Source organism: Camarhynchus parvulus, chromosome 2, assembly GCF_901933205.1.
Source record: "Camarhynchus parvulus chromosome 2, STF_HiC, whole genome shotgun sequence".
NCBI classification, from domain to species: domain Eukaryota; kingdom Metazoa; phylum Chordata; class Aves; order Passeriformes; family Thraupidae; genus Camarhynchus; species Camarhynchus parvulus.
In genome coordinates, this window is record NC_044572.1 from 66,118,226 (window position 1) to 66,136,993 (window position 18,768).

Sequence of the window (18,768 nt, forward strand, 5' to 3'; positions counted from 1 at the left end):
GGGAGGATGGAAAGCCTTCCTTTACAGGTCTGCGGGGTTCCCTGTATGGAAGGAAAACACCTGCAGATCCAGTAGTGGGCTTTGTGGTTCATTTTAGGCTGGTGGGCTGCAGGCTTGCCAAGCCTGAAATTCAGACTCACAGGAGGCGTTTTTTATGTTTTCTCACATCTCCTTATCTCTTCCCTGCTCCACAGAACATTTGGTTCTTACTTTAGAGCATCAGTCTCTGATATCTATATGCAATGCTTCCTGTACTCTGTTTCATTCATCAGACCATAAGTCATTTAAGTTAAGGATGTCCTTTGCAGACTAGATCTAATGAGTAAAGGACCTGAATTTCATGCAGACCAGCTGTATGATAAAATAAAAAGTTAATATTACCTACTATTTCAGCTGCCTAGTCCAAATTTATTGTGTTTAATTGAACAGTGATAAATTCAGCTACCAGTATAGCAGATGCCCTTTTCTTTCCCAAGCGTCCATGAGTCCTCCCTCAAACAATATTATATTTATGGGGATTTTAGGTATTCACCTACAGCCACCATAGAGCAAGATATAAATGGGGACAACTCCAAGAGGAAAGACAAACTGATAGATTGTTAGACAGACTGAATCAGTTTGCAGAGTTGACAATTATATTCATTAATTCAATCAGACTTCTGTTAATAGTGTGGGTTTGATTGCCATCTTGCCTACAGGTAAATCTCCATCAAAATTACAACCATCAGTTAGTCCCCGTTTTTAGAAACTATATGTGCTGGGAGAAGAAAAAAAGAAAAAGAAAAAAATAGAAAAATCTGTTGCCATATCCTTTCTTCCAGCAGCAAAAAGCTGCTCCAAAAGCAGCGGGAGGTGCGGAGCCACAGTGACCTCAGCCGGCGCTGCAGGGACCGTGCGGCACCGGCGCCCCGGCGGGGCCGCATCCACAGCTCTGCCGTGCCGCTGCACAGCTCTTGCAGCGGGAGCGTGCCCAGCATCCTCCTGCTCCCTGCTACTGCTCTTGCTCCCTGATAAAGATCCAGGTGCGGGATCTGAGATCTCGGACTGGGCTGAAATCTTCTCCTACTCCCCAACCTCAGAGCCTCTGAGAAACAGGGTTCAGGATGGCCACACCTCCAATGTCACTGGCTAAGGATGTACAGCAGTAACAAAGCAGATGTTGGCTGGTACCTGTGAGAACAGTTTATTATGGGCTAAAATTAATATGACTATTTTTTACAGGCACTTGTAGCAGACATTTTGAAAGTGTCCCCTGACATATAGTAATAAACAGCACATATCTTATGCTGATGTCAGCCTCAGATTCAAGGGCTGTGGTGACACGAAAAAAATAATTCTCTGTAAAATTCTCTATGAAGTAAATAAATTTCATAAAAACTTCTACACTTTACAAAATTATTATATCTAATATTCTTATATTGTGAATTCTCAAGTCATAGTCCATAATTATTTAGTACATCTTCATGAAAAAAACAATGCTGTTAAGAGCACTAACACACACATTCTAAGGTGAACAGTGATTATTTCTGTCCAAGCACTCATTTTCATACTTCTGCACACACTTTGTGCTAATTTTTTTAACTGACATCATTATGTTTGCAAATAACAGAATCATCATTTACACTTAAAAGCATCTTTTAGTTTCGCTCATGAAGTTTCCATCATTTAAAAATACATAATGTTACTGAAGCCATATAAATGTGAGTCAGTCTTAGTTTTGTGGATAATAGAAACATATTTTTTCTACTGATAAGGAATAAAACCAAGATACTTTATTTCTCAACACAACAAATAAACTGTGTGTAGACCCAGAATGTACAGACTGTACACTCAGCTAAGACAAATGCATCTTGTTCTATTTACACTTGTGAGCTATTGTAGATTTCCACCAATCCAAGAATCAAGCTCCCTGTGTGTTCAGGGGCAACATCTCTGTAGTCCACAATCCTCATAAAATCTAAGCCATCTTTTCCTGGCCCAGGTTCACATGCTGTTCAACAGAAAGCCTGTTGTTGGGAGCTGGAGTAAGTCAGAGCACCATGCTGTGCTATAAGAAAAGGTCACTTAGAGGGCTGAAAACTGAGGGCAGTTGAGGTTGAAAAGTGGGAAGAGCAATCTGGGAATGGGGCACAGCCAGTGTTCACAGTGAACTAGCTCACATCAACTCTGTGACAAAGTTTCCAGGGAGCCGCAGTTTCACCCTGAAGCTATTTCTCATTGCATAAAATTTTGAGAAGTGATTCTGTGTCCCTTATTCAGAGGAAATTCTCTAAGAAATTACACTGCTCTATATTGATATGACTTTTTTTTGTCTGATATAGTGTATCTGGGCACTTTAGATGTCATCGCTTGTGTCCAGAAGCTTTAAACCTGAACTGCATTTATTTTACACAACCACAAGCAAGTAGTCATTGTTTCCTTTCCCCTTTTTGAATTTAGGAATCTATACATGCCCTTGGCTTGTTGTTTTGGTTTTTCTACTTGCATCATCTGGACAAATGGAAATGATTCAGAGGTTGTCCATCTGTCAGAAAAATGTAATTTTTTAGTCAAATTCTGCCCTACTCTCAGGAGAATAGACATTTCCTTTCTAGCTGCAGCCTAAGTCAGTTTTCTTTTGTGTGCTTGAATGTGCTTCTGACCAACCAAAGGTTTTTTTGTTTTTTTTTTTTGGCAGGGTGGATGTTGGTTTATTGGTTGTGAGAGCCTGTACAATCACTGTGGTGGAAATAAAAAGCCCTGACACTAGAGCAGTAGAAATAACAATGTTGGTTTCTTCCCACTAAGTGGAAATAACATGCTTTGTTCCACCAATTTGAGGTACAGAATACCTGACATGAGATGGTGTATAACATTTTGCATTTTTTCTGGGAAAATGTCTCAGCTACACTGCACTGTGCACCAAGAATGGCCAGGTACAAAGTCAGTGATAACAGGACAGATTCTCAGGGCTGAGGTAAATTGGAAGCATGAAGTTTACAAGGACTTGTATCAATTGATAATGTGTCCCAAAACACTTATTTCACTGACTAACTAATAGTCAGCTCTTCAGTATTGGGCCCTAATACCTCTGTGTGAAATCTTTTAAAAGACTGTCTCTAGACTCCAAAAAATAAATATATAATGAGTGATAGACACTTTCAATAACTGATCACGTATAACTGACAGGAAGAAATGGTGAGGCCAGTTGAATAAATCTTGCAGCTTGCTGAATTCAATAGCATCATATATTTTTAAGGTAAGCCCTCATGGATTTTGAATAAAACAGGAATCACTCAGAGAAAGGCATGTTTTTGCCTGTTCTCTATCCCACTGTATTAAGGTAATGAAAAGCCAGTAAGTTGCCAGATTCACTTATTCCTTTCACTGTCTCCTTTGCAATTCTGCATGGTCACAGATAATAAGGAACAAAATCTTTCTACTACCCACTTGTAACATAATTTTTAGTATATACTCTCTTAAAGGACTTAAAAATATCTGTAACCGAAAAGTATTCCAAAGTATTAGAGGGACCCTAGATGTATTAAGATTAATACAAACATGAGGAAACACGGATATCTACTTCAGTGGACAGTGAATCAGGACTGACCTACTGTGGGAGAGGCTGAACAGGAAGAGAGTATTTTTAAAAAACACAAATCAGCAGCATTTCCATGAGGAAATTTTAAAACATAATTCTGGAAAAGAAAACATAAATTCTTCTTTTTAAGGTTTTTCCATTCCCTTTTCTCCACAATTTTTTATATATTTTTATAGTCTAATTTAGTGTAAATCCTACAAAACTGTTGTCCAAGACTTCTTGAACTTTCCTTCCTATTTGTTGGCAATTGAAACTGAACGCGAGTGTCACTTGGTATAACTGAATATCCACTGGGGTCAGCAGTACCTTCGTTCAGACCCTGAGACTTCGTGCCAGCTTTGTGAGCACAGATGGGGCTAAACAATGGAGGGGGATCAGCCAGGTTACTTGTCTGCCTCTCTCTCCCATGATACCCATGAGTATGAGCAGGGCACTGGGAGGCGCTGGTGGAGTCAAGGGGAGCGCCTTTGAATCATCCCAGTCTTTGGGCTGCTCTCCTGTTAATGGTGTGGCAACAGCAAATTTAAAATCAATTGTCTTTATATAACACTCTCCATTTGTCAGCTCACAAGACAGACGTTTCCACTTTTCTGTGTTGGTTAAGCTGGAGCATAAATGACTGACTTTCCAAAGATTATCAATAGCTTCTTCATTAATTAAATAACACACAGAGACCTCGGCAGGTAGAAGTGGTCTGGGAACCGTGGCATTAGCCAGCATGAGAAAGACTCATACTCTTCTGATATGTCTTCCTGGGTAGCCTTGAGCAACCCACTTACTTACCCTGTTGTGTCCTGTTTGGCCAAACTGGACAACTAACCCTTCCTTGTTTCCTTGTTCCGTGAGAGGGTTTGGTGTAAGAATAACTATATCAAAGGTAAGAGCACACAGTCTGTGTAATGGGGTGATGTACATGTCTTATAGTGCAATTACAGTTATGACTTTTTTTTTGAACTTTGGTCTGGTCACCTTACATCTTCCCTTGAAATAAACTAGATTTTTTGCCTCATTGTAAGTCTATACAGTCTTCATAAAAATCTGATCAGAGTATTTGTTTGAAATTTTTCCCAGACTGGCCTGAAGTAAAAGAGAGAGATGTATGAGGGGAAGATGAAGCTACATATGGATGCTTTTCTGCTACAGCTCGTGGATCAATTCTCAGCTGATAGAGCTACAGGGTAATTGGATTACCATTAATGTAAATCTCTTGATTGATACCACTTAAGAATCTAGTCCCAGCTTCTAAAATCAGACTTTTTTTGCAGAGGACTGTGATTCCCATAATGTTTTTTTCTGTCTGTTTATTAAAAGATGTAATGAGAAAATAGAACAAGCTTTAACAGTGAACTTCTGGGCTTTTCTGAATTTCAGTTTACTCTTAGTGTAATAACTTTTTTTATGTCACAACTAGACTGCAGATAGAAAGGCTGACTGTGTCAAGGGAATTTGGTGTTTTACATTTAGAAGGAACATTTAATGAATTATGCTGCCCCCAGATAACCCCTATTTCATTTGTATATAATGCTCAGGGCTAAGGATTATCTTCCTGATCCTTCTCAGATGTTAGGCAATACAATTCAAGAGTGGTCAAATTACCGCTCACATCCTTACTTCAATTCTGCAAGTGCTGAGTGCCTTAACTTCCACTGAGGACATAAAATGCCTTCAATACAATAATAATCTTAAATTTATCAAAGGCATAAAGTTCAGAGTGAAATCAAATACTTAACTTTTTTTCTTTGTGTGGTTAGAGTGCAAAACATACATAAACCTGACCTTTTAGTAGTGTACTACTTGGTTCATTTTATGTTAGTAACTAATTGTTACATTTTTTTCTTTATGAAAAGTACTCTAAAACATTAAATTGCTTTAAAATATTCTGCCCCCTTAATCTCTGGAGGTATTACTGACTCAGCTCCCACTAACTGGACTTGTCAGTTAGCAATTCCACATCTTCAGGAGAGGAATAACAGGTATTTAAGTTGATGTCAGAAAAACTAAGATGAATACATCAAATGGTATATTGGTAAATGAAATAGTATTGGTCTTAGGAATAAACTATTTTATTACTTAACAGACTTTCAGTAAAAAAAACTGAAAAACTAACCAGACATCAGGCTTCGGGATAGAAGTTTGTTGTCTGTCAGGGTCAGTGAAAAGATTTCTCCCCCTTCCCCTCTGTCAAGAACTGATATAATTGGCTCCATGCATTATGGAAAGCAGCAGCTCTCCCTGTGGCAGGAGGCAATTGTCAGCAGCCTCTGGAAACTGGGCCTCACCCCCAATGTGCTTATGTGTTTCACATCCTATGTCTCCATTTCATGTTTGCTTCTATTGTGTTTGTTTTTAAAATATGCTAATTATTTGCAGCTATAAACACATGAGCATATTTGTACCTATGTGAGAGATCAGACCAGGTGAAAAGTTTCTGCCTCTCATCTGTGAGGTTAAGCAGGTGAGTGACAGCCAGCATGACTCAGGTGTGGCTGCAAAGACCAAGCAGCTGCACTTGCAACCCCTCCAAGTGACTGGACCCTCACAACAACAACAAAATTTAACTACTACAAGCAGTGTCCAGCTGCAGTTACACATCTCTGTAAAATTAGCCTGTGAGAAATGAACTAAAGTCAGTCTGAAAATAATTTACATTTTTTAATACAAAATGTAACACTTCTGAAGTGTTGCCCAAAGACTGCATTTGCCCTCTGATTTCTACCCCACCCAGGTATACAGAGAGAGCAGCAGCCTATGGAACAATGATATGCTCAAACACTGTCAGCCCGAGCCTTGGACAGGAAGAATTGGGGCAACTTCAGTGAATACAGTATACATCACTGGCTACAGTGGAACTGGGCTAATTTAATTACCCAAGGATCTGCCCAGTGCTTCCTCAGAGCTCTAAGTACTTCCTTTCTGTTTTAGTGTGGTTTCATTATCACATGAATCAACAAAGGATCAGTGGCTGCAGAAGGCTTACCCAAGCACTCTCATTTGAACTGGTGGCAAAACTCCCCTTGTAGAGAGCGGAAGTCCATTTGGGCCTGGAATGGCGTGTTTTCATTGGATTCCCCTCTCCTTAGGATTCTGAATGAATGACTAAGCTTTTTCAGTTGATATGGCGGTTTCAAGTAGGAAACTCAAGTCCAAGTATTGGAATAGGACAGGAACCTTTCTGAGTAGCACTGATAATTTTCTTCTACCTGTTTTCCACTTGCATTCCCACTTCAGCAGAGCCACAAAATAAGAGCCTTTTGACCAGCAGCACTTGTTGTTCCAGGGCAGAGAGCCTAGGACAGAACCAACACGTGCTCCATTGCCCATACAGAATCCAGAGGTTATAAAGTGCAGCAGGACCAAGACAAACTGTGAAATAAAACAGAGTGAAATAGAGCAGAGCTGGGTACCTCTATTACAGCAAAGTAACTGTACATGCCAAGTAGCGAACACCTGCTCTTCGGTGGGAGCAATGGTGCATGGAAGAGCTGCAGGTCTCCAAGTTGCTCCTCCTTATCATCAGTATTGACTCAGCTGCCTTTCATGGTGTCCATAAAACCATTTGTACGAGGACATGGTATTTTTTATCATAATGAAATCTGTAGCAAAAGATCTGCCTGAACTTCCTGAACTCTTCTCCCTTGACTAGACCCAGCCAAGTGCAGATGAAACTTTGTCAGGAAAGTTTCAGTGCTGGTGTGACTGCTACAGCAGACCACCTTAGTATTTGTACCATGGTATATTGTTAGATTGTACTTTGTGAATTGTTCCTGCTACTGGGTATGTTCATTTACACATAGCAAAAGATTGGATACAGAAGAGAAAGATGTGTTACAGCCAGAATACCACAGAATATTCTGAGCTGGAAAAAAACACAGAAGAATAAAGTCCAGCTCTTAACTGATTGGGCTATACAAAGATAGAACCCACAACCTTAGCATTATCAGCACCATGTTCCAACCAACTGAGCTAAATCATGTGGCATATATATCAATCTTTTCAGTGTATAGCCCACTTATCCCAAAATTGGTCATTTTGCCAATGAGGAGAAGATAAGCTTAGTTTGCAAGCATGAAGTGGTATTCACAATATTTTTAATGATCATTCATCCATAGATATTTCTGATGGGTAGTAAAGATTGGTCATTTCTAGCTCATAAGTTAAGATGATAAGGCTGTGAGCCCAAACTGCAGTAGCTTGACACTTAACTGTGTTTTCTGCATACCTTTAAGATACCTGAATTCCTTCAAAAATGCAAAGCAATTAAAGATATTCTGTTAGTTCTCGGCTGAGTGTTCAAGGAACTATTACACACTGACAACTGATCTCCAAGTTGAGTAGACTCTAAGATTGCATCTCAGCCTCTTTGCTCTCATTACTTAAACACTGCATCTCTGTAGAAAGCTGATACAGCCCAGTCCCAAGGCCTAGGATATTAAGAGTCATACAACACATCAAAATCTCAAGAAAAATTGATTTGCAGTGTACGCAGTAGACATATAAGGAAATGCTCAGGAAGATCTGAACAGGTTTTGTCATTCCAATTAGGGATAATTGGATAGTTTCTGCATTGTAGCTGCACTTCCTTACTCAGGCAAAGTTCTGCTCTGTTTAATGTCATCCAGCATAGGAGGACTGACAAATTCTGGTGAAATAACTAAATAATATGGTCTTGCTCTGCTCCAAAAGAAACAGGTTTACCATGTCTTTGAATAACTGAAATTTGCAGAGTTATGTTTTGATATGCCCAAGAAGTTAGTGTAAGACCATAATCTGAAAACATACAAGTCACCAGCTATTTATTCTGCCTTTTAATCATTAAATACATGATATCTACATTCACAAAGGGTTGCTCTTAAAACTTTTATGTTATTATGGCACACGTCCCATGCTTCTGAGAGCAGTTCTCTTCTGTTACCAGGGGCAGCAAACCCAAGCATGGTTCAGTTCTTCAGCTTCCATCAACAGCAGCTCAGCTTACAAACACCAATCAGTCTCCATGGCTAATTTCAATGAACACAGCAGGCTTTGAGAGGACAGTGGAAGGGTGGCCATGAGCTTCTTTCTTTCCTTCTCCACTGGAATAAGGGCCATAACCTCCAGCAAAAGGACAAAGCAGACACCCAGGGACAGTGACCCCTTAAACTACCTCAGCAAGCACTGGCAGGGGCCATCTGAGCACCCCTGAGGGCTCACCACTCTCCCTGTGAAGAATGAGTGCAGACAGCTTCTATACCCTCAGTTTTCATCTTACCTTACCCCATGCTGATTTCTCCACACAAACAGGCCTTTTGCTGCCCTTTAGAGTCTGCTTGCTCCACAGATATTTGTTAATCAACTTTAAAACTGTGAGGAGTAAGAATCGGCATCAAAGATGCCCCTGTCATTTAAAGACTGCTTCTGGACCCTGACTATATTACAAAGCTAAACAGAAAATCTTGCTGACATCTGGGAACCAAAATTTTTTGGGTCAAGCTGATTCGTGTTCACTGCAACCTACTTATGATATATTTAATTAGTCCATACTTCAGGGCTGCTGTCAATCAATTTCCTCTGTCACTTGGACACAGATGGAGCCACGTTGCTGGAGGAGGTAGTGGATATTCCTGGCCCTACCTAGGAAGATCAGCATGTCTTTTTCACACTCGCACCATTAAATCCATCACCAGATTCAATAGTAGCAAGCTAATGGTTTGGTAACAACACATTTCAGGGCAGAATTTTACTTCAGGAAATCACCTGGGAATATCCTTCCTCCTCTGGAGATTAGGTCAAGGCCCACAGTCCTGTATCTTCCTGGGAAGATCTGGAAATGCCACCTAAGAAATTGCTACTTCACCCAAAATATTGGCAATGCCTTTTATTTCATCTCTTCCTTACCTGTAGCAACATTTTTTAGGTTTAGAGCCATTATAACAATTGTAAGGTCTCTCACTCAGAGGTCTTAGTGTTTCATAAATTTGGGTTAGTCTGTTTTAAAGGACTGTCTACAGATGTAAGACACTGATTTCATGATGCAGTTGGTCGCTTTATATTCCTCCTTTCCTAAATGAACAAGAGCTCAAAGACAAACCTGGGAGGCACTTCATCTTTCCCAAAATGAAAGGAGCTTAATTTCTAGATTTAGAGTGCGTCAGGCAAACAATGCATCTAATTTTATTTCCCATGGCAAATGGACAGTTGATGATTTTATTCTCCCGGTCTTTTCCACTGAAAGATCTCAAAGAAGCAGACTGCATTATAAATGGTAGAGAAAAATGATAATCCCAACGCTGTCTCCTGCTCCTAAATGATGATGTGCAAGGCACATACATAACTTCTTGGCAAGGATCCATTTGTCAAAATAAGAGAAGCCAACTGCATAAGGGAAAGAGATGATAGATCTTGACAAACTTGTAGATGCTAGCAAAAATGGAAACAAGAAGTTGCTGTGACTGATGTATTAATGTAACACTGCCAGAGTACTAGATTCAAAAATTAACAGCTGTTGATGCTTTTGTGCCTAGTCAAAAGAGCAAGTGTCATGATTTCTGCTATGTTTGACATTTTCTATAGTTTCTACTCAATTTTAATCTCTGTGTAATACTCAATGCTCAGCTTTCTACAAGAAAGACAGAATAAGTAAGATTCCCACAAATGGGATAATATGTTTGAAGACAGCTGACCTTAGAAAAGAGATAGCAGAGATGAAAATTTCTTGACATTTTTATGAACTCATCATTTTTGCCATTTAATATATAAAAAGAAAAACCTATTTCCACTGATTGATTACTTTAATGAATAAATGTACTCAATGATTTGCTGGCTTGAGTGGATTAAATTTCCCTTGCTGGCAGGAACTGGCCTTGGATGAAAGTGTTTTGAGGGTTTATTCCTTTTTGCCACACCAAAATAAAACCAAAACAATCTCTGTGTACATTTTGTAAACCACTGTCTCAACCTCTGTGAGCTCCCAAGAAGTAAAATTACAGGAACCCAGACTATAGGCTCAAATAATTCTAAACCAGATATTTCAAAACATCATTGATGTGTTGAACAACACCTAGCAGCTTATAACCATAACCTGCTTCCTTTGCATTATACTTCCTTGCTGTAATCAGTTCAAATACTCATCATCACAAAATCCTCGCTCTTCACCTCCACGAAATGCTTTCCAAAACAGCAGTAAATAAACACTTGATTTAAAAAAATGTCTGTCTCACCACATATGGTTTTGACAAGTTCTGGATGGAGAGTAGAAGCAAGACTGAAGATTACTGCAGGGAGGAACAGGGAAAAGGAGGAGAGATCAGTACAAAAATCGAAATTTAAAAAATAAGACCAAACCAAAACAAAAAACCATCCTAACACCTAGGAAAAGGAGGAATTGTGTGATTTTGCAGAGGTGCTGGAAAACAAGATAATCTTCTATTTGTGACCCTGTCTTCTTCTGGTAGGCCCATTATCAAACTCATGGGTTATGGTCAACATCACCTGAAATTATTAAACTCATAAGGTTTTTGTGTCATTCCTTCCTGCAATCCTGGGTAAAGTGCCATGAATCACAGTAGCAGAGCATCATCTGACATCTCCATACTAATAGAGATTTCCCTTTAGGAGATGCATGTGCTAATGTCAAACTAACACACTTACCAAAAGCTAAACGTAAATTTCCTCTCACAAAGGCAGCCACCCACAGACAGAGTTGGTGCTGGCCTGGGTCTCTAAATTATATTCCAAACACATTTTACCTTTAAAAAGTTGCTTTCCTGGAAAAATAAGCATTAAAAAGTTATATAATGTACTGCCTAATTCAAATTCTATATTTCTATATTTTAATTTATTTTACTTTGTAGATCTGTGTCTCCAGCAATTAAAAGTTAAAAGAGACCAAGCAAAGAGAAGCAAAGAGCAAATGCAGGAACCTTAATTTTTACTTCACATTTACTTTCACTATCAGCAATATCAGTTTCAGGGGGCTTTGCTGCAAATAAACCCTGTGACTGCATGTATATGAAAGAGATCTCAAACTAGGATCAGTCATCAGCTCCATATTTTCATTTGTCTGGTTGTGACCTGATGTTTTCTCTGGCTGTCTTCGTGCAGCTTGTCTCAAACCACACCGGCAGGAGGAAGGGTTTCTTAGCTTTCCTTTGGGGCTGGCTGCTGCTGAGGGAAGGAGCCTCTTGGTGTTCATGTCTGGATAAACACACCTACCTACTCACTCTGCCAAGTCTCTATTGTTCTTTGCTCATTTTCCGGTTCTGAAATGTTCCCTAGTTTTAGTGAGTGGCTCCTCAGTGACTCAAAAGAAGAAAAGACAAATGTGTTTGTATGTAGTATTTGCTCTTTCCTGTTCTATTAGAGGAAATGCACAGGTACTTTACTCTAGGAAGTGTCAGATTAGGATTAGGAACTATTTAAAACTGATTCCCTTTTTTTGGGGGTGGGGGGATTTGGGTTTGTTGTTGTTGTTACTGTATTAACTACTGCATTCTCTAAATACTAAAATATACAGGTTTATTCAAAGTCAGATTTTCCCACTGCTACTCTCAAGAGCCCCAGCTATTTCACTACTCAGTAAGGCAATTGAAACTACACAAGTATTTGCTTTTTTCAGAATTCTCAACTGATAAGAGTCACAAGTAGCAGGAGTGTAGAAAAAAGAGGAGTGTAGAAAAAACCACCATGCATTCCACCATTTGTTATCCAGAGATGTGCTGACTAGGTTTAGATGAACTGGCAATAAAAACTGCCTTGCTTCTATGGAATACTTGAGCTCTGAAACAGATACAAGAAACTACCTAAGATTCTCAGCAGACACTTGTTTTATCTGTACCAAAAAGTATATTAGACCAAGTCTGTCTGTAGAGTAGCTGTGTCCTTAAAATCAGAATACTTGATCATTAAAATCAGAAGAGGTGCACCAGTTCAGAAATTCTCACACCAGAGCAGGAATCCGAAATGCATCTGACTGCAACTCAACCCGAGGAAACTTTTTGTCTGAGACCGGAAAAGCAATTGATGGCCACTCATGGCTTTCCTGCAACTACCACCAATGGAAAAACACAGAACTACAGGAAAGACTATTTTAAAATGTGGTTCATTCTTAGAACCCTGTGAGACTCACCTATGACATTAGCATAATCTGATAGTGACATGACATCTCCTTTCAAATCCACCCTTTCCTCAAGGACATCAGGAGAGGTGAAAGCTGACAGCTTTCTGATACAGTGACAGAGCTGTGGGTCAAGCGAGCACCACAACTTTACATGAGGGCTGAATTTGACCTTGTGTCATGACAGCTCCCAAAGGATCCTCCAGTAAGCAATAATGTATTCAAGGTTGTACATACTGGCATTGCAATGAGATCACCACTTTAAGGGCAACGTTGAGGGCATCTTTCATCCTGGGGCATCACAGAGCATTGGAAAGATGTTCTGCTACAAAAAATTTGCGACAAGCTGCCATCGTCTCCTGCAGGGCAAATACAGGAGTCTACTGTTGAAGACAAGCCATCAGAGCCTGCCTCAGGTGCTGACAGCACTTCTTTAACACATCTACTTCTCTAACACAAGCCTTATTCTCAACAACAGCTGCTACTGATCGAGCTGTTACTGATCGGGCATCTTCTCCTTGTCGGCTAAAAGGCAAAAGCGAATCTGTCAGAAACAACATGGCCTAGCATCCTGTGGGCAGAAGGCTACATCAGCTTCTAGTCTGCTGACTGCATACTCATATCTAGTACAGCCAGCCAAATGTGCTTTGTACAGGCCTGGGGAAGACCAATTGATCTTTTGGAGGCAGGAGAGAGGCTGTGTGATGAATGGGCAAGGCTCGCTTCCAGCCCCCTGACCTGCCTGCCATCTAGTGTATATTCAGGACATATTTCCAGCTCAGCACAGCCATAGCTGGAGAACAAAGAACAGAATTAGTCTGGACAAACGTGGCACGTTACTGATAGGGTACACTGAAATAGCTTAAGCTTTTCATCCCAGGACTCTGCATTATATAATTAGGGCAAACCCCCCTAAAAACAGCTTCTTGACAGCAGCAATTCACTTACAATGATCATGCTCTCAAAAACACAACAGACTAAACCCAGCACTTACTTATCTGTAAAAGAAGCTGCAAATTATATTTCACCAACCACATGTACCACATTTACACATGATAAACCAGGCGCAGTTTTCTAGGTATAGCACTTTTAAAATCTGTCATCTGCTTTGTCTATTTAGCTGTCAGGGACAGAACTGCTTCTGCCAGATACACACAACTGCTGAAAGAAACAGTGGTCCCCTGCTGAACCAAACCTTAGCATTCAGGTTTGTATGTCAGACACCAGTTTGTTCTCCTCTGTGCCATTTTTTGTAAGCCTGAATTTCCATACACCGAGAAATAATGGTTGCTTTTCTTTAACAATGTCTTCAAATTTGGAAGGTAACTGAGAAATAAAGGATAGTAAATTTGACTTAAAAGGATGAAGCTGAGAGCAGAATATGTCTCTACAGAACTCTCAGTAAATTTTTTGGTGTAGGTCCATATTTCCTTGTCTCAGGGAAATAAACCTCATAACAATCAGTACTTAAGAGTTGACTCTTTCCTTATTGAAGAATAAGGTTTCCTGGGCTTTCTGTTAAAAAATACTCAAAAAGAACATCAGTTAGATGATTTTTATAGATTAATATATGTATTTATGAATACATACATACTCTGTTGATTGGTCTCCAAATCCATGGAAAACAGTCAAAGTTATTTTGGAATTATCAACCCTAGACTGTCACCTGTGTTCAACAGTTGTTTAATTTCAAAATTGAGTCACAAGGTTTTTGAGACCCAAATGTAGATATGCCTATAAGAGACAAAGTTCACGGAACTCTGAGCTATGTACAAGTGTGTCATGTCTGGGAACATTTTAGGCATGGCGGTGTGGAGCTAATTTCCTCTTACCTGGGTTGACTAGCTTTTATGCAGCAGTGCAATAATGCAGCTATCCTGCCTGTGGATCTGGCCCTGACTTGTGGCTAAGATGATGACCTTAACTCACTGCAGTGCCCGGGCAGCACCATGACTTGCAATTGTCTTCCACAGAACAGAAATGAAAAAGAAATCAGTCAATTTTATAATGGTGAGAGATGAATCCTGTTATTGCTCTGACTGAAATGAATATGAACATATGCATCTCCTGCTAAATTAGGTATACATGTGCATGAGGTCAGTATTCTCAGAAGTATGACAAGTGTCCCTTTCCCTGCTTTTGGTAGTGCACTACCACAGCAGTAATCACACAGCAATGTTCCCTTCCCTGTTTCCTTCAATATGCACTTAGGCTAAAATCAGTTGCTGGGACAATAACCTCTCTGAGTGCTTGCCTGCAGAAAAGCTTCTAAGTAGCAGTCCTTTTGTCAGTGTAACCTAGTGGAAATGAGACAAAAAGAAAAAATTGTTGTGCCTCTTAGGTTTAAAATATTGTTTTGGAGTTGTTTTATGCCTGACACATATAAGAATGGCTAAATTTTAGCACAGAGCTAGGGCTCATGTTTCTCTTATAGAGCATGGGGTTGAGCAGGAAGAAAGAAGCTGAAGCAGAGGAGAGTTGGCTGTTACAAACACCATTCTTTTCATGTGTTCGATTTTCCAAGAGCACTTGGAAAAAAAAAAGTAAATTTCATCTTTGCTTTATTCAGCCACTACAGGAACAGGAACAAGTCTGGATCTTTCAGTTTATCTGCACAAGTTCCCCTCATTTCAATGAGCAGCATTGTCTCAGTCTCTTTTTTTTTTTTTTCTCTTAAGCTAAATGAATATCCTGATCACACAGGCAGTGTAAAGCATATCACTCACATTTAGCCAGTTTGTTACCCACATTTAAAAATTAATGGTGAAACCTTGCTGCAGTACCCTGCTTGGGAAATTGTTATGAGGTTTGCATTAGGAAGGTCCTACTGGTCCTGTTAGTGGGAAATAACATGATATACTGACATTTTTATCTCAACAACTGTGTAAAAGTGTCCATTGGGCAAACCTGCCTCCTCCAATTCCCGGGGTGTACCTGTGAATAAACAAGCCTTAAGGTGAGCGTAGTTCATTGTGCAAAGCAAGGACACAAAACACAAAATGTGAAAAAGACCTCTTTGCTTCTGGTTTGGGGCAATGGGAGGAGGCCGGGCAAATGGGATCTCCATGCCCCAGGGAAGTGGCTGAGTAAGGAGTGGTACTCAATTATAACCTTGGCCTCCCTGTGGAAGAGGATGGCAGGGCTACAACCACTATTGCTGAAGTTAAGAAGATGGAAGGAAAACTGGATTCAAACTGGAACTGCAGTGGGTTCAAGGCACAGGGCAGAAAACATTCTCGATTTGTATAAAATGTAGATTTGTATGTAAATATTCAACAATAGCTTCTGTAGTAATGAATAAGAAATAAATTGCTTATTTGATGTATGATAAAATCACTATTCTGCACAGATGATGCAGATGACACTTGATTTATATTGTCTTGCAAAAGCTTCAGACAATTAAGGAGAAAACTGTTCTGAGACCTATTGCATCGACAAAATTCTGGTACAGCTAACAGCAATATGATTCACACAAGGATCGTCTGGCATGTGAAGCTTGTTTTAACAGATACCAATGTGACATACATAAAGCTGTCAGGCTTTCTCCAAAGGACAGTCATCCACTTCATGTTTCAAGTGGCAAATTAATTATATTTGACATTTAATTTATAACCTAAGGTATTTTAGACTTGGAACTTGACTATGACAACAGCAGATTAGAGCAGGGCCCTGTTTGACAGAATCGATTTTTCAATTTATTTTCCTTGTATGTGAGGGTCTTGATTCAGATTTTTGTGTCTCGAGCTTGCGTACAGGACAACGATACCTCTAAGCAAAGAAGGCTTCGTTCACCTCCTCCCCCAGCCATTTCGTGGTGAATTATTTTGCACTCAGAAGCAAGTTTCTTCTGCAGCCCTAATCACAAAGCTCCACCTAATGGAATGAAGGGAGAACTGTGCCCAGGAAAAGAGAGTGACTTTGCTAAACACTACTATCAAGGGAAAACTACTACACAACCGTGAGCAGTTAATCTCCTCCATCTAATTTATAAAGTCGCCGTTTCCAAGGTCTTTAAAACTTTGAGGTTTCAGGGTAGAAAGTCATAACAAACAAAACAAAACAAAAAAAAAAAAAAAAAAAAAGTAAGCAACCACCCAACAACCCCCAGGTTTCATCTGACTGAAATTGTGACCTTTTTGATAGATACTTCAACACATCAATACTAACATTTTACACTGGTAGATTGCATCTTCTAGGTTCCAAAGCATCTACAAATTATAAATATATAAAATAATCCGTAAGTGTAGGCATATATTTGATGATAGATGGTTCATTACAAAAGTAAAATTGCTCAATAATGAAACTATCAACTAGCTTTCAAAAAGGGGAGAAATCATTTCTTTAAATTTTTCCACCGAAAAGGAAGCCTTCTGTACAATTTTAGATCATTCATTCATATCACAGAGCTGGAACACTACTGGAACAATATAATTTCAAAATATTGCTTAAAGAAAGGAGCTGATTAATTTTAAAAAGCTCTGCAAAGAGCAAGGCCATTTTCAAGTTTTTTTTTTTAATTAAGTGCTGAGCAGATGTTAATATAAATGATCCTACAGAGCTTAAAAATCCACTCATAATTTCATATTTGCTCCCCAGCAAGAGGAAGGCTCAGTGTCCACTTTCAGACTTTTTCTATAACAGAAGGTACAAATCTAAATGTCACCTTGTATCAAGATAAAGTGTTTCACTGGAGAAACAGGACATTTGTCAGGATCATCTTATCTGAGATGACTAATGCAGTGATAGCCCTGAGTCTGTATTGTGAAAATGTCAGTAGTAGGACAAGACAAGCTCATTCTTTCTAGTAAAAGAAAATGTTAATTTGGTGTTTGGTAGTCTTCTATCAAGAATTGCGCTTTAATACTCTGCACAAATAAACCTGAAAGTCTAAAACTGTTTTAATTCATAACATTTATGATCAGATGTAAAAGTATTACATCTGCAGCAGAGTATCTTGCATTAGAAAGGTGATTAAATCATGTCTTCATCAAATCTCAAATACACTAAAGTGCAGTTAAATGAGGCTATTTCATGGCCAGCTGAGATTTTGTGAGGTTTATCTCTTAACTCCAGTACTACTATTAACAGTGGTGGTTAGGATGATTTTCTTAACCCCACTTTTATCTCTCCTCCTCCTCCTTTGATGCCCTTGGGTAGCACCTTGGTTCTAGCTGATCTTTTCACAAGATCTCTAGTGATGTAGCTATCCACAAAACTTAGCTCCCCTACTAAATTTGGCTGCACTTGGGCAATGAGTTCAAGATTTGCCAAATGGAGGAAGGCAGGACAGGCAAATGGATGGATAGAAGCAGCGCCTGAGAATGGTTCTTGAGAAGCCGAGGAGAAGGGAGGGATGGTCTGTGTGGAGAACCAGAGGGCATCCCCCAGGGACACATCAGGGCAGCCCCTTGCGTAGCACTGAGCCATCCATGGAACCGAGCAGCAAGGGGCCGGCAGGCTGGGACACCGGGGGTGTGGGGACCCAGGGACAGAGCTGGAGCTGTCCAGAGAAGGGCAGCGAAGCTGGGGAAGGGTCTGCAGCACAGGTCCTACAGGGAGCAGCTGTGGGAGCTGGGGAGGTTGAGCCTGGACAAGAGGAGGCTCATGGGGGACCTGATCACTCTCTAGAGCTGCCTGAAAGGAGGCTGTAGCCAGGCGGCCTCTTCTCCCAGGCAACCAGCAACAGAGCAAGAGGAAATGGCCTAAAGCAGCACCAGGGGATGTTCAGACTGCACATCAGGAAGGATTTTTCCACAGAAAAGGTGGAATTTGGCATTTGGAATTACATTGGAATTTGGCATTGGAATGGGCTGCCCGGGGAGGTGGTGGAGTCACCATCTCAGGAGGTGTTGAAGGACAGACTGGGCGTGGCAGTCAGTGCTATGGTCCAACTGATACGGTGGTGCTGGGTCATAGATGGCACTCCACGATCGCTAAGGTCTTTTCCGACCAAACTGGTCCACTGAAACCCCAGCACCGCAACACCTCCCGGGACACCGCCCGCACCACCCCGCCCCGCCGGGGCTGGGCAAAGGGACGGCTCCCCCCCTCTCCGCCCCTCACGGCTGCCCCGCCCCCCGCAAGGCCCCGCCCCGGA